We start from the raw sequence: 5,850 nt of genomic DNA, 5'->3' as shown, positions 1-5,850 counted from the left end.
CCAATGGTGTTCTATTACCATTATTACTCATGTTGTTGTTTACCTTAATATTACAATATTATAATAAATGCATAGGTTCTTTAATTGAAATAAAATAAATAAAATTTAATTTAATAAAATTTAATTGAAATAAAATTAACTATTTTAGCCATTTAAAAGTGCATAGCTCAGTGGTTTTTAGAATATTCACAATATTGTTTAGAATATTCACAATATTGTTCAGTTATGGTCAACTGATTCCTAATTCCAGAACATTCTGTCACCCAAAAGGGAAACCCACATATCCACTAAGCAGTTACTCCCAGTCCCTGGAAACCATTAATTTATTTTCTGTATTTGGATTTGCCTATTTTGGATGTTTCAGATAAATGGAATCATACAATATGTGGCCTTTTGTGTCTGGCTTCTTTCCTTAGCTTAATGTTTCCAAGGGTCATTCATGCTGTGGCATGTAGTACTACTTCATTATTTTTTTTCACTGTTATAATAACTTTAATTTATCTTGCATTTTACATAAGTCTATGAACGATTTTAAAAAAGCACCGCCTTACCCCATCATGTTTTTCTGACAGTTGTTAAAGTAGGCAATGAGTATGTCAACAGCTTGAGCATCAGCATCTCGCAAGGATTTCAGACCAACCAGCCACATGCCAAAGAACCTGGCAGCTTTTCTATCTTGTTTTTAATACAGTGGTATATCCACTCTGATGGTAAACCTGTCCAGCCAAATCTCCACAACACACTTTGCAAAATCATTGGTGGTTAGCCAATTAGTTAGCTTTGGCACGGAGCTGTGCTCGCTTGCCTGTGACAGCCTGGAAGCCGGTTTTGATGCTGGCAACAGAGCATCGAGAATGACAAGTTTCGCACTGTAAGAAATAGAGTTGGGTGTCCTTTTGCAGGATTGTGTCCAGTGATCGGCACGTATGACAGGTAACGTATTCCTTGATATATCTTCTCAAAACATTTTCTATTTGTTTCTGTTGAAATCTTCCTTTGATTACAAGTTGATTATTACCATCTATAGAACCACTTGTACCCGATTCAGCCAATAAAAATGCAAGAAGATGTTTGGGCTGACGATGTAATAGTTTACAGATATCTGTAAAGTTGACAAAAGAAGTTTTCTTTGTTCCTACTCGGACAACCTGTGGAGGTTTCATGACAAATTTCCTTTTTTCTCCAGCAACCATATCTGGATTCTTTTCCCTCATAATGTTGAACACTCGATTCAGTAGCTCCTCATACGTGTAGTCTCTTTCGGAGCCTGCCCAAGCAGGACCTGTCTGGTTACTGAATGAGATACCATCATCTTTTTTGCTGTCTTCATCTTCTAAAGCTTCATCTTTCTCTAGTATTTCATCCTCATCTGGGAACTTAACGTTCTTCTTTTTCTTCTTTTTATTGCCAAACATAATGTCAAGGTCATCCTCTGGTTCAGCTGGTTCTTGGATATCACTTTCGATCTTAAGATCCTTTACACCTTCTTCAGCTTCATCAATATCAAACATCTTTTTTGGTTTTTTTTCTTCTTTTTCTTCTGATTAAAGAAGTTCAAGTAATCTAAATCATCAGAAGCATCCTTTTTCCTACTGTCCTCTTCATCAGCTTCTACATCTTTGTCCTCAGTTGGCTCTGGTTCTACTTCTTTTGTTTCTGAGGGCTGGGTTTCTTCCGTCTGGGCATCCCCTTCCTCATCTAACATAAAAGGCTGCTGCTTCTTCTTCTTCTTGCTCATAGTAGGATCAAAAATCATCTCGTCCCCGGACATGGCTGTGGCTCGAGTGGGCTCGGCACGGACCGGATGTCGGACGGGTCAGCCCCAGGCCCCGGTGGCAGCGCTGCTCCTGCCGACACCTCTCCTACCACCGCACTAGACTCTTGCCGTACTACTTCATTATTGACTAATATTACATTGTATGGATATACTGCATTTTGTTTATCCATTAATCACTGGGTATTTGGCTTATTTATATTCTGGGCTATTAGGAATTATTTTGCTATGAACATTGAGGTATAAGTTTTTGTGTGAAATATATTTTCAATTCTTTGAATAAATACCCAAGAGTGGAATTGCTGGGTCATATGGTAACCCTCTATTGCCTTTTAGAGGAACTGCTGTTTTACACAGCCTCTGCTCTATTTACATTCCCACCAGCAATGTATGAGGTTCCAATTTCTCCATATCTTCATCAATACTTGTTATTTATTATTTAAAAAATTATAGCATCCAGGTGTGAGCTAGTATCTCATGTGGTTATGGTTTGGATTTCCTTAATGATTAATGATGTTGAGCATCTTTTTGTGTGCTTATTGGCCACTTGTATATTTTCTTTGGAGAAATTTCTATTCAAATCCTTTGCCCATTTTTTTAAATTGGGTTGTCTTTTTATTGTGGAGTTGTAAGTATCTTTATATGTTTTGGATATTAGATCCCAGACTTTTCACTATCCTGATAGTATCCCTTGATGTATAAAAGTTTTAAAGCCATCCCATCCTCAGCTTTGAGATGTAATTGGCAAATAATAAATGTTAGTTTAAGGTGTATAATGTGATGATTTCATATACATCTATTTTGTGAAATGAAATCACAATAAGGTTAGTTTATATATCCATCACCTCATGTAACTACCTTTTCTATGTGTGTGGTGAGAACATTTAAGATCCATTCTCTTAGCAAATTTTAAGTATATTATAAGATATTGTTAACTATAGTCACCATTTTGTACCTTAGATCCACAGGACTTATTCTTACTATAACTGAAAGTTTGTACTCTTTGACCCACCTCTCTCCATTTTTCCCACCCCCTCTTACCAATCCTTGGCAACCAGCATTCTACTCTGTTTCAGTGAGTTCTGTTTTTTAGGTTAGTTTGCTATAGTCCCACTTAACGAGTTTTGATTTTGTTGCTTGTGCTTTTGGTGTCATCTCAGAAAAATTGTTGCCAAGACCAATGTCAAGGGGTTTTCCCCTATGTTTTCTTTTGGAGTTTTACAGTTTCAGGTCATATGTTTAAGTCTTTCATATATTTTGAGTTAACTTGCAAGTGGGGTAAGATAGGAGTCCGATTTTACTCCTCTGCATGTGATTATCCAGGTTTCCCAATACCATTTCTTGAAGAGATTATCTTTTTTCCACTGAGTATTCTTGGGGCTCTTGTCAAATATTGGTTGACCATAGATGTGAAGGTTTATTTCTGGGCTCTCAATTATGTTCTGTTGGTCTATGTATCTATGCCAGTATCATATTGTTTTGATTATGATAGATTTGTAGTATGGTTTGAAATCAGGAAGAGTAATACCTCCAGCTTTGTTCTTCTTCTTCTTTTTAAAAGATTTACTTATTTATTCGAGAGAGAGAACGAGAGAGGGAAAATGCATGATTTGGGAGAGAGGCAGAGGGAGAGAATCCCAAGCAGACTCCCTGTGAAATGCAGATCCCCATGAGGGGCTTGATGTCAGGACCCATGAGAACATGACCTGAGCCCAAACCAAGAGCTGGATACTCAACCAACTGAGCCACCCAGGTACCCCTCTTCTTTCTTAGGATTGCTTTGGTTATTTGGAATATTTTGTGGTTTATATGAATTTTAGGATTTATTTTTCTGTTTCTGTGAAAATCCCTTTAGAATTTTGATAAAGATTATATTAAATCTATAGATGGCCTTGGATAGTATGGAAATTTTAACAAGATTAATTATTCCAGTCCATGGGACACTTAGGACACATTCCCATTTATTTGTGTCTTCAATTTCTTTCATCAAAGTCTTAAAATTTTCAGTGTACAGAGTGACTCCTTCACCTCCTTGGTTAAATTTATTCCTGAGTATTTTATTGTTTTTGATATTATCGTGAATGGAGTAATTTTCTTTCTTTTTCAGGTATTTTAGTGTTAGTATTTAGAAATACAACTGAAGGGCACCTGGGTGGCTCAGTCATTAAGCTCCTGACTTTGGTTCAGGTCATGATCCTGGGACTGGGCTTCATGTCTGGCTCTGTGCTCAGTGGGGAGTCTGCTTGTCCCTCTCCCTCTGCTCCTCCACCTGCTTGTGCTTTCTCTCAAATAAATAAATGAAATCTTTAAAAAAAAGAAAAAAAAAAAAGAAATGAAACTGATTTCTGTATGTTGATTTTGTATCCAGCAACTCTACTGAATTTCTTGATTAGTTCTTTTTTTTAAAAAGATTTGTTTTAGAAGAAAGTACATGCACAGTGGGGAGGGGCAGAGGGAGAAGGAGAGAGAGATTCTTAAGCAGACTCTCCACTAAGTGTGGAGCTCTATCCCACAACCCTGAGATCATGACCTGAGTTGAAATCAAGAATTAGATGCTTAATAGACTGAGTCAACTAGGTACCCCTGAATTTGTTGATTAGTTCTAACAGTTTTTTTGTGGAGCCTTTAGGATTTCTTATATATAACATCTATAATATATATAACATATGCTATATCTATAAAGACCATTTTACTTCTTCCTTTCCAATTTGTATATCTTTTTTTCCCTTGCCTAATTGCTCTGGCTAACACTTCCAGTATATGTTGACTAGGAGTGGTGAGAGGGGTACCCTTGTTTTGTTCCTGATTTAGAGGAAAAGCTTTTAACCTTTCACCATTAAATACAGTGTCAGTTTTTGGCTTTTCGTGTATGCTGACATATGTTCCTTCCGTGCCCAATTTATTGAGAGTTTTTTATCATGAAAGGATGTTGTATTTTGTCAAATGCTTTTTCTACATCTATTGAGATGATGACAGCGTTCTTTTTTTTTTTTTTAAGATTTAATTTATTCATTCATGAGAAACACAGAGAGAGAGGCAGAGACATAGGCAGAGGGAGAAGCAGGCCCCCCAGGGGGAGCCCGATGTGGGACTCAATCCCAGGACCCTGGGATCATGCCCTGAGCCAAAGGCAGATGCTCAACCACTGAGCCACCTAGGTGCCTCAGTATATGGTACTTTTAATGTGCTGTAGAATTTGATTTGCTAATATTTTAAGAGATAAAATTAGATATTTGCTAATATTTAGGAGAATTTTTGCATTCATATTGATCAGAGATATTGGCCTGTTGTTTTCTTTCTTTACTATCCCTTATCTGGTTTTGGTATTGGGGTAATGCTAGCCTCTTAAAATGAGTTTGGAAGTAAGTGTTCCAGGCAGCCCTGGTGGCTCAGCAGTTTAGTACTGCCTTCAGCCCAGGGCCTGATCCTGGAGACCAGGATTGCTGCACGGAGCCTGCTTCTCCCTCTGCCTGTGTCTCTGCCTCTCTCTCTGTGTGTCTCCCATGAATAAATAAATAAAATCTTAAAAAAAAAAAAAGGGGAAGTAAGTGTTCCTTTCTCTTTAATTTTTTGGAAGTTCAATGAGTATTGGCATTAATTATTCTTTAAATGCTTAGTAGAATTCTCCAGTGAAGCTATCTGGTCCTTGGCTTTCTTTTTTTGGAAATTTTAAATTACTGATTCAATCTTCTTACCCATTGTTGATCTGTTCAGATTTCCTATTTTTTCGTAATTAAGTCTTGGTAAATTGTATATTTCTAGAAATTTATCCATTTCTTCTAGATTGTCCACTTGTTTTGGTGTTCTCTTAACATTGTCTCTCATGATCCTTTGTGTTTCTGTGACATCAGACACATAATATCACACAGATATCTCCTCTTTCATTACTGATTTCATTTATGAGTCTTCTCTCTTAGTCTAGCTAAAAGTTTGTCAATTTAGTTTATCTTGTCAGAGGGAAAGCGGAATCTACACCTTCCCTGCCAGCGGTAGCAACTGCAGAACTGCAGGAGACAATCTTTCTAGACAAGGCAGTTGAGGAGGAGGGAGCGATTGGGGGGGCGGTGGTTGGCTTG

General features: G+C 37.3%; 1 pseudogene; it reads right to left on the bottom strand.

Annotated features, from left to right (window-relative positions):
* Positions 1-460: 460 nt before the first annotated feature.
* Positions 461-1,818, bottom strand: LOC112927932 (eukaryotic translation initiation factor 2 subunit 2 pseudogene; annotated as a pseudogene).
* Positions 1,819-5,850: the final 4,032 nt, after the last annotated feature.

The sequence above is a fragment of the Vulpes vulpes genome, chromosome 4 (assembly GCF_048418805.1).
Source record: "Vulpes vulpes isolate BD-2025 chromosome 4, VulVul3, whole genome shotgun sequence".
Taxonomy (NCBI): Eukaryota; Metazoa; Chordata; class Mammalia; order Carnivora; family Canidae; genus Vulpes; species Vulpes vulpes.
This window is presented reverse-complemented; position numbering and strand designations above follow the sequence as displayed.